Source organism: Garra rufa, unplaced genomic scaffold, assembly GCF_049309525.1.
Source record: "Garra rufa unplaced genomic scaffold, GarRuf1.0 hap1_unplaced_003, whole genome shotgun sequence".
NCBI classification, from domain to species: Eukaryota; Metazoa; Chordata; class Actinopteri; order Cypriniformes; family Cyprinidae; genus Garra; species Garra rufa.
In genome coordinates this window covers 7,868,842-7,880,750 of record NW_027394278.1, presented here as the reverse complement: position 1 = coordinate 7,880,750, position 11,909 = coordinate 7,868,842, and positions in this window count along the sequence as shown.

The window sequence follows — 11,909 nt, the reverse complement described above, 5'->3', positions numbered from 1 at the left end:
CTTCAACCTACACTGGTACTGCTTTATTGTTCAATGCAAGTAATAGCATTTAATGTTTTTAAAACTCGTTTTAAAGGACAAATTCGTTCAAAACTCAAACCAGGCCCCAACTACACGATTGTGGGCCTGACCAAACTCGATTAGCAATTGGCTATGAGACACTCGCCTGGAAATGATCAACCAAGGCGGGCCGCCTCAGAGGAGGGTGTCTAGTGTTTAAAGTGCCGAAACACCCGATGAATCTGAGGTACACTACCGATGAAGTGTCTTAAACATTTCCCTCTCGTAACCATACTTTGAGGGAGCAGAGAAAGTATGGCAAGAGTTGCCTCTTTGAAGAAATAATATATGCATCTTCTACTTGAACTATCACTACGCAAACCAACGCTCAACCTAAACCTACCGTCGGTAGACCTAAGGACTAAATCTAGCACCGAACCAACACTTTAACCTAAACCTACCATCGGTAGACCTAAGGACTAAATCTAGCCCCGAACCAACACTTAACCTAAACCTACCGTTCGTAGCCCTATGGACTTGAACCCTAGTCTTCCCAACACAACGGAACTACAAGCTAAGAGTTACCTGACGTTAACTTGACCACAATTTAAGCAAAGGCTGGTCGCAGTCAATTTTGAAACCTTAAACAGCACTCGCTGACGGAATGCAATGCCCGATCAGGATTATCGGGCAGTGACTTTCGGGTTACTGCCTGATTCGCTGGTCCGGAGTAAGTTTAGTCAAAAACTTTGCGTTCCCAGAGCCGATTGATGTTCAGATCGAACTTCGAACCAACCTTCGCACTAAATCTAACCGAAACCGAATTCCTGGTCTTCCACATTCTTAGCCCCATGCCTACTAAGGCTATTCTCCTGGAATGGGAGATAGATAAAGGCTTCCTTGGTATAGTCAGACATGCGTCGGCCCGTGCACTATCCTCAGTCTCCCTACTTCAAACTTTCCTAGACGGGTGCTAGGTTGGGGGGAGCTGTTGTAATTTTTCTAACCTAACCTTCGCCAGAGCCATCGGACTTGACATACCAGATTTTACGCACAGAATCCTCTATAGGGGCTTGTTTTTTGAATGCGATTTGAAATTCGCTCCCTCCGATGTCTCCTTCCTGTTTGTGCGGGGAGGAGATGTGGGAGGGGGAGGTGAACCTAAGCCCAGACAGGCTTTTTTGGGGGGGCGTGTGGCCCAGACAGGTCTATCGCCTCCTGGTTCACTGTAAATAATTTCATTTAGCATTTAGATACAAAAGATTTCATCCTATTCAAGAATATCGACAAACCAGGATTTCAGACACTAAACCTAGCATTGGTAGACCCAGGAACTAAATCTAGCCACGAACCAACACTTCGCCTAAACCTAGCATTTGGAAGACCGAGGAACTAAATCTAGCCTCGGACCAAGACGTCGCCTAAACCTAGCATTGGTAGACCAAGGAACTAAATCTAGCCTGGAACCAAGATGTCGCCTAGCCACGAACCAACACTTCGCCTAAACCTAGCATTGGTAGACCCAGCAACGAAATCTGACCTCGGACCAAGACGTCGCTTAAACCTAGCATTGGTAGACCCAGAAACTAAATCTAGGCCCGAACCAACACTTCGCCTAAACCTAGCATTGGTAGACCAAGGAACTAAATCTAGCCTCGGACCAAGACGTCGCTTAAACCTAGCATTGGTAGACCCAGGAACTAAATCTAGCCTGGAATCAAGCCGTCGCCTAGCCACGAACCAACACTTCGCCTAAACCTAGCATTGATAGACCCAGCAACTAAATCTGACCTCGGACCAAGACGTCGCTTAAACCTAGCATTGGTAGACCCAGAAACTAAATCTAGGCCCGAACCAACACTTCGCCTAAACCTAGCATTGGTAGACCAAGGAACTAAATCTAGCCTCGGACCAAGACGTCGCCTAAACCTAGCATTGGTAGACCCAGGAACTAAATCTAGCCTGGAACCAAGACGTCGCCTAGCCACGAACCAACACTTCGCCTAAACCTAGCATTGGTAGACCCAGCAACTAAATCTGACCTCGGACCAAGACATCGCTTAAACCTAGCATCGGTAGACCCAGAAACTAAATCTAGGCCCGAACTAACACTTCGCCTAAACCTAGCATTGGTAGACCAAGGAACTAAATCTAGCCTTGGACCAAGACGTCGCCTAAACCTAGCATTGGTAGACCCAGGAACTAAATCTAGCCTGGAACCAAGAAGTCGCCTAGCCACGAACCAACACTTCGCCTAAACCTAGCATTGGTAGACCCAGCAACTAAATCTGACCTCGGACCAAGACGTCGCTTAAACCTAGCATTGGTAGACCCAGAAACTAAATCTAGGCCCAAACCAACACTTCGCTAAACCTAGCATTGGTTGACCCAGTAACTAAATCTAACCTCGGACCAAGACGTCGCCTAAACCTAGCATTGGTAGACCCAGGAACTAAATCTAGGCCCGAACCAACACAGTAATTCAGCTCCAAGCTAATCGTATTCTACCCGCAAATGAAGAATAACTTAACTGCGATCAAGGCACAACTTATACCACAACCCGAGGGTAACCCAATTATAACCGAGAGACAACATAACTGCAGATTAAAACCAAAAATTTGAAGAATAACCCAACTATAACCTTCAAGCAACGTAACCATAACGTAACCACAACCTAGGAGTAACCTGACGGTAACTTAACCAGAACTGGAGCAAAAACTGGTTGCAGTCAATTTGAAACGTAATTATAGCTTACTTGCAGTGTATTCCATATGTTTTCTTAACCTTAATAGCACTTTATTAGGTTTAATTAACATAAAAGCTTGAGCCATTCTCTCGTCTGAAAGATGGGATCTAAGCGGATGTGAGAGGATTTAAACTCAAGTTAGATTAACATTTAAAGCTCATTAATTACAGTATTTTAGCCTTATTAGTGTTCTTTTAAGAGTTAATTGATTAATATTAGCATTAGCATGCTAGCAGTAATGGACTGGCACCAGAAACAGAATATCTATACGATATAGATCCGCAAACAAGCGCCACAGCAACAAAAATACACCCTTTTTCCACCAAAAAACAGGCCAAAAACACGCATTGGCTGAGCTGAATTGCATATGCAAATTACTGCTGTAAAAATCAGTTTAAAAAGGCTAAAAAAAGCTACTTATGCTTCATAAAAACTTAAGAAAACTTGCAGATATACTTTATGGACCGGGAGGATTCCAAAAGGATAGTCATCTCAAAATTATTTTTTTACTCACCGTCGTATAGTCAGGTAGGCCGAAACACAAAACCAGGGATTAATTTCCATTCATCTTCAGAAGTTATCGCATCCAGCGGTTATCCTTGTGTGAGGGTGATGTCTGTTTGCGTTGCCATAACTTTTAGGAGGGAGGTCTGGTAGAAGCTTGATGCTTGACATCCGCCAGTCACGACCTTCGTCCTTTCGCCGTCCGTTGCCTTTTTTGGCGCTTATGTGGAAAATTCAGTCCTAAATTATGCTATTTTAGACCCGGTTATTATATTAAGGCCTCTAAATAATTTCAATGGCTACATAACCTTTTAACTCCACTATCTAAACATTCAAATTACAGATTGACCTTTGACCTTACGTGGTTGTTTTAGGCCATTTAGGGCGGCATTTCAGTCCTTATTTCTGTTATTAGACATCTAACTTTGACTTTTACATTGCTCTCTCTAATTTACTTCAACCTACACTGGTACTGCTTTATTGTTCAATGCAAGTAATAGCATTTAATGTTTTTAAAACTCGTTTTAAAGGACAAATTCGTTCAAAACTCAAACCAGGCCCCAACTACACGATTGTGGGCCTGACCAAACTCGATTAGCAATTGGCTATGAGACACTCGCCTGGAAATGATCAACCAAGGCGGGCCGCCTCAGAGGAGGGTGTCTAGTGTTTAAAGTGCCGAAACACCCGATGAATCTGAGGTACACTACCGATGAAGTGTCTTAAACATTTCCCTCTCGTAACCATACTTTGAGGGAGCAGAGAAAGTATGGCAAGAGTTGCCTCTTTGAAGAAATAATATATGCATCTTCTACTTGAACTATCACTACGCAAACCAACGCTCAACCTAAACCTACCGTCGGTAGACCTAAGGACTAAATCTAGCACCGAACCAACACTTTAACCTAAACCTACCATCGGTAGACCTAAGGACTAAATCTAGCCCCGAACCAACACTTAACCTAAACCTACCGTTCGTAGCCCTATGGACTTGAACCCTAGTCTTCCCAACACAACGGAACTACAAGCTAAGAGTTACCTGACGTTAACTTGACCACAATTTAAGCAAAGGCTGGTCGCAGTCAATTTTGAAACCTTAAACAGCACTCGCTGACGGAATGCAATGCCCGATCAGGATTATCGGGCAGTGACTTTCGGGTTACTGCCTGATTCGCTGGTCCGGAGTAAGTTTAGTCAAAAACTTTGCGTTCCCAGAGCCGATTGATGTTCAGATCGAACTTCGAACCAACCTTCGCACTAAATCTAACCGAAACCGAATTCCTGGTCTTCCACATTCTTAGCCCCATGCCTACTAAGGCTATTCTCCTGGAATGGGAGATAGATAAAGGCTTCCTTGGTATAGTCAGACATGCGTCGGCCCGTGCACTATCCTCAGTCTCCCTACTTCAAACTTTCCTAGACGGGTGCTAGGTTGGGGGGAGCTGTTGTAATTTTTCTAACCTAACCTTCGCCAGAGCCATCGGACTTGACATACCAGATTTTACGCACAGAATCCTCTATAGGGGCTTGTTTTTTGAATGCGATTTGAAATTCGCTCCCTCCGATGTCTCCTTCCTGTTTGTGCGGGGAGGAGATGTGGGAGGGGGAGGTGAACCTAAGCCCAGACAGGCTTTTTTGGGGGGGCGTGTGGCCCAGACAGGTCTATCGCCTCCTGGTTCACTGTAAATAATTTCATTTAGCATTTAGATACAAAAGATTTCATCCTATTCAAGAATATCGACAAACCAGGATTTCAGACACTAAACCTAGCATTGGTAGACCCAGGAACTAAATCTAGCCACGAACCAACACTTCGCCTAAACCTAGCATTTGGAAGACCGAGGAACTAAATCTAGCCTCGGACCAAGACGTCGCCTAAACCTAGCATTGGTAGACCAAGGAACTAAATCTAGCCTGGAACCAAGATGTCGCCTAGCCACGAACCAACACTTCGCCTAAACCTAGCATTGGTAGACCCAGCAACGAAATCTGACCTCGGACCAAGACGTCGCTTAAACCTAGCATTGGTAGACCCAGAAACTAAATCTAGGCCCGAACCAACACTTCGCCTAAACCTAGCATTGGTAGACCAAGGAACTAAATCTAGCCTCGGACCAAGACGTCGCTTAAACCTAGCATTGGTAGACCCAGGAACTAAATCTAGCCTGGAATCAAGCCGTCGCCTAGCCACGAACCAACACTTCGCCTAAACCTAGCATTGATAGACCCAGCAACTAAATCTGACCTCGGACCAAGACGTCGCTTAAACCTAGCATTGGTAGACCCAGAAACTAAATCTAGGCCCGAACCAACACTTCGCCTAAACCTAGCATTGGTAGACCAAGGAACTAAATCTAGCCTCGGACCAAGACGTCGCCTAAACCTAGCATTGGTAGACCCAGGAACTAAATCTAGCCTGGAACCAAGACGTCGCCTAGCCACGAACCAACACTTCGCCTAAACCTAGCATTGGTAGACCCAGCAACTAAATCTGACCTCGGACCAAGACATCGCTTAAACCTAGCATCGGTAGACCCAGAAACTAAATCTAGGCCCGAACTAACACTTCGCCTAAACCTAGCATTGGTAGACCAAGGAACTAAATCTAGCCTTGGACCAAGACGTCGCCTAAACCTAGCATTGGTAGACCCAGGAACTAAATCTAGCCTGGAACCAAGAAGTCGCCTAGCCACGAACCAACACTTCGCCTAAACCTAGCATTGGTAGACCCAGCAACTAAATCTGACCTCGGACCAAGACGTCGCTTAAACCTAGCATTGGTAGACCCAGAAACTAAATCTAGGCCCAAACCAACACTTCGCTAAACCTAGCATTGGTTGACCCAGTAACTAAATCTAACCTCGGACCAAGACGTCGCCTAAACCTAGCATTGGTAGACCCAGGAACTAAATCTAGGCCCGAACCAACACAGTAATTCAGCTCCAAGCTAATCGTATTCTACCCGCAAATGAAGAATAACTTAACTGCGATCAAGGCACAACTTATACCACAACCCGAGGGTAACCCAATTATAACCGAGAGACAACATAACTGCAGATTAAAACCAAAAATTTGAAGAATAACCCAACTATAACCTTCAAGCAACGTAACCATAACGTAACCACAACCTAGGAGTAACCTGACGGTAACTTAACCAGAACTGGAGCAAAAACTGGTTGCAGTCAATTTGAAACGTAATTATAGCTTACTTGCAGTGTATTCCATATGTTTTCTTAACCTTAATAGCACTTTATTAGGTTTAATTAACATAAAAGCTTGAGCCATTCTCTCGTCTGAAAGATGGGATCTAAGCGGATGTGAGAGGATTTAAACTCAAGTTAGATTAACATTTAAAGCTCATTAATTACAGTATTTTAGCCTTATTAGTGTTCTTTTAAGAGTTAATTGATTAATATTAGCATTAGCATGCTAGCAGTAATGGACTGGCACCAGAAACAGAATATCTATACGATATAGATCCGCAAACAAGCGCCACAGCAACAAAAATACACCCTTTTTCCACCAAAAAACAGGCCAAAAACACGCATTGGCTGAGCTGAATTGCATATGCAAATTACTGCTGTAAAAATCAGTTTAAAAAGGCTAAAAAAAGCTACTTATGCTTCATAAAAACTTAAGAAAACTTGCAGATATACTTTATGGACCGGGAGGATTCCAAAAGGATAGTCATCTCAAAATTATTTTTTTACTCACCGTCGTATAGTCAGGTAGGCCGAAACACAAAACCAGGGATTAATTTCCATTCATCTTCAGAAGTTATCGCATCCAGCGGTTATCCTTGTGTGAGGGTGATGTCTGTTTGCGTTGCCATAACTTTTAGGAGGGAGGTCTGGTAGAAGCTTGATGCTTGACATCCGCCAGTCACGACCTTCGTCCTTTCGCCGTCCGTTGCCTTTTTTGGCGCTTATGTGGAAAATTCAGTCCTAAATTATGCTATTTTAGACCCGGTTATTATATTAAGGCCTCTAAATAATTTCAATGGCTACATAACCTTTTAACTCCACTATCTAAACATTCAAATTACAGATTGACCTTTGACCTTACGTGGTTGTTTTAGGCCATTTAGGGCGGCATTTCAGTCCTTATTTCTGTTATTAGACATCTAACTTTGACTTTTACATTGCTCTCTCTAATTTACTTCAACCTACACTGGTACTGCTTTATTGTTCAATGCAAGTAATAGCATTTAATGTTTTTAAAACTCGTTTTAAAGGACAAATTCGTTCAAAACTCAAACCAGGCCCCAACTACACGATTGTGGGCCTGACCAAACTCGATTAGCAATTGGCTATGAGACACTCGCCTGGAAATGATCAACCAAGGCGGGCCGCCTCAGAGGAGGGTGTCTAGTGTTTAAAGTGCCGAAACACCCGATGAATCTGAGGTACACTACCGATGAAGTGTCTTAAACATTTCCCTCTCGTAACCATACTTTGAGGGAGCAGAGAAAGTATGGCAAGAGTTGCCTCTTTGAAGAAATAATATATGCATCTTCTACTTGAACTATCACTACGCAAACCAACGCTCAACCTAAACCTACCGTCGGTAGACCTAAGGACTAAATCTAGCACCGAACCAACACTTTAACCTAAACCTACCATCGGTAGACCTAAGGACTAAATCTAGCCCCGAACCAACACTTAACCTAAACCTACCGTTCGTAGCCCTATGGACTTGAACCCTAGTCTTCCCAACACAACGGAACTACAAGCTAAGAGTTACCTGACGTTAACTTGACCACAATTTAAGCAAAGGCTGGTCGCAGTCAATTTTGAAACCTTAAACAGCACTCGCTGACGGAATGCAATGCCCGATCAGGATTATCGGGCAGTGACTTTCGGGTTACTGCCTGATTCGCTGGTCCGGAGTAAGTTTAGTCAAAAACTTTGCGTTCCCAGAGCCGATTGATGTTCAGATCGAACTTCGAACCAACCTTCGCACTAAATCTAACCGAAACCGAATTCCTGGTCTTCCACATTCTTAGCCCCATGCCTACTAAGGCTATTCTCCTGGAATGGGAGATAGATAAAGGCTTCCTTGGTATAGTCAGACATGCGTCGGCCCGTGCACTATCCTCAGTCTCCCTACTTCAAACTTTCCTAGACGGGTGCTAGGTTGGGGGGAGCTGTTGTAATTTTTCTAACCTAACCTTCGCCAGAGCCATCGGACTTGACATACCAGATTTTACGCACAGAATCCTCTATAGGGGCTTGTTTTTTGAATGCGATTTGAAATTCGCTCCCTCCGATGTCTCCTTCCTGTTTGTGCGGGGAGGAGATGTGGGAGGGGGAGGTGAACCTAAGCCCAGACAGGCTTTTTTGGGGGGGCGTGTGGCCCAGACAGGTCTATCGCCTCCTGGTTCACTGTAAATAATTTCATTTAGCATTTAGATACAAAAGATTTCATCCTATTCAAGAATATCGACAAACCAGGATTTCAGACACTAAACCTAGCATTGGTAGACCCAGGAACTAAATCTAGCCACGAACCAACACTTCGCCTAAACCTAGCATTTGGAAGACCGAGGAACTAAATCTAGCCTCGGACCAAGACGTCGCCTAAACCTAGCATTGGTAGACCAAGGAACTAAATCTAGCCTGGAACCAAGATGTCGCCTAGCCACGAACCAACACTTCGCCTAAACCTAGCATTGGTAGACCCAGCAACGAAATCTGACCTCGGACCAAGACGTCGCTTAAACCTAGCATTGGTAGACCCAGAAACTAAATCTAGGCCCGAACCAACACTTCGCCTAAACCTAGCATTGGTAGACCAAGGAACTAAATCTAGCCTCGGACCAAGACGTCGCTTAAACCTAGCATTGGTAGACCCAGGAACTAAATCTAGCCTGGAATCAAGCCGTCGCCTAGCCACGAACCAACACTTCGCCTAAACCTAGCATTGATAGACCCAGCAACTAAATCTGACCTCGGACCAAGACGTCGCTTAAACCTAGCATTGGTAGACCCAGAAACTAAATCTAGGCCCGAACCAACACTTCGCCTAAACCTAGCATTGGTAGACCAAGGAACTAAATCTAGCCTCGGACCAAGACGTCGCCTAAACCTAGCATTGGTAGACCCAGGAACTAAATCTAGCCTGGAACCAAGACGTCGCCTAGCCACGAACCAACACTTCGCCTAAACCTAGCATTGGTAGACCCAGCAACTAAATCTGACCTCGGACCAAGACATCGCTTAAACCTAGCATCGGTAGACCCAGAAACTAAATCTAGGCCCGAACTAACACTTCGCCTAAACCTAGCATTGGTAGACCAAGGAACTAAATCTAGCCTTGGACCAAGACGTCGCCTAAACCTAGCATTGGTAGACCCAGGAACTAAATCTAGCCTGGAACCAAGAAGTCGCCTAGCCACGAACCAACACTTCGCCTAAACCTAGCATTGGTAGACCCAGCAACTAAATCTGACCTCGGACCAAGACGTCGCTTAAACCTAGCATTGGTAGACCCAGAAACTAAATCTAGGCCCAAACCAACACTTCGCTAAACCTAGCATTGGTTGACCCAGTAACTAAATCTAACCTCGGACCAAGACGTCGCCTAAACCTAGCATTGGTAGACCCAGGAACTAAATCTAGGCCCGAACCAACACAGTAATTCAGCTCCAAGCTAATCGTATTCTACCCGCAAATGAAGAATAACTTAACTGCGATCAAGGCACAACTTATACCACAACCCGAGGGTAACCCAATTATAACCGAGAGACAACATAACTGCAGATTAAAACCAAAAATTTGAAGAATAACCCAACTATAACCTTCAAGCAACGTAACCATAACGTAACCACAACCTAGGAGTAACCTGACGGTAACTTAACCAGAACTGGAGCAAAAACTGGTTGCAGTCAATTTGAAACGTAATTATAGCTTACTTGCAGTGTATTCCATATGTTTTCTTAACCTTAATAGCACTTTATTAGGTTTAATTAACATAAAAGCTTGAGCCATTCTCTCGTCTGAAAGATGGGATCTAAGCGGATGTGAGAGGATTTAAACTCAAGTTAGATTAACATTTAAAGCTCATTAATTACAGTATTTTAGCCTTATTAGTGTTCTTTTAAGAGTTAATTGATTAATATTAGCATTAGCATGCTAGCAGTAATGGACTGGCACCAGAAACAGAATATCTATACGATATAGATCCGCAAACAAGCGCCACAGCAACAAAAATACACCCTTTTTCCACCAAAAAACAGGCCAAAAACACGCATTGGCTGAGCTGAATTGCATATGCAAATTACTGCTGTAAAAATCAGTTTAAAAAGGCTAAAAAAAGCTACTTATGCTTCATAAAAACTTAAGAAAACTTGCAGATATACTTTATGGACCGGGAGGATTCCAAAAGGATAGTCATCTCAAAATTATTTTTTTACTCACCGTCGTATAGTCAGGTAGGCCGAAACACAAAACCAGGGATTAATTTCCATTCATCTTCAGAAGTTATCGCATCCAGCGGTTATCCTTGTGTGAGGGTGATGTCTGTTTGCGTTGCCATAACTTTTAGGAGGGAGGTCTGGTAGAAGCTTGATGCTTGACATCCGCCAGTCACGACCTTCGTCCTTTCGCCGTCCGTTGCCTTTTTTGGCGCTTATGTGGAAAATTCAGTCCTAAATTATGCTATTTTAGACCCGGTTATTATATTAAGGCCTCTAAATAATTTCAATGGCTACATAACCTTTTAACTCCACTATCTAAACATTCAAATTACAGATTGACCTTTGACCTTACGTGGTTGTTTTAGGCCATTTAGGGCGGCATTTCAGTCCTTATTTCTGTTATTAGACATCTAACTTTGACTTTTACATTGCTCTCTCTAATTTACTTCAACCTACACTGGTACTGCTTTATTGTTCAATGCAAGTAATAGCATTTAATGTTTTTAAAACTCGTTTTAAAGGACAAATTCGTTCAAAACTCAAACCAGGCCCCAACTACACGATTGTGGGCCTGACCAAACTCGATTAGCAATTGGCTATGAGACACTCGCCTGGAAATGATCAACCAAGGCGGGCCGCCTCAGAGGAGGGTGTCTAGTGTTTAAAGTGCCGAAACACCCGATGAATCTGAGGTACACTACCGATGAAGTGTCTTAAACATTTCCCTCTCGTAACCATACTTTGAGGGAGCAGAGAAAGTATGGCAAGAGTTGCCTCTTTGAAGAAATAATATATGCATCTTCTACTTGAACTATCACTACGCAAACCAACGCTCAACCTAAACCTACCGTCGGTAGACCTAAGGACTAAATCTAGCACCGAACCAACACTTTAACCTAAACCTACCATCGGTAGACCTAAGGACTAAATCTAGCCCCGAACCAACACTTAACCTAAACCTACCGTTCGTAGCCCTATGGACTTGAACCCTAGTCTTCCCAACACAACGGAACTACAAGCTAAGAGTTACCTGACGTTAACTTGACCACAATTTAAGCAAAGGCTGGTCGCAGTCAATTTTGAAACCTTAAACAGCACTCGCTGACGGAATGCAATGCCCGATCAGGATTATCGGGCAGTGACTTTCGGGTTACTGCCTGATTCGCTGGTCCGGAGTAAGTTTAGTCAAAAACTTTGCGTTCCCAGAGCCGATTGATGTTCAGATCGAACTTCGAACCAACC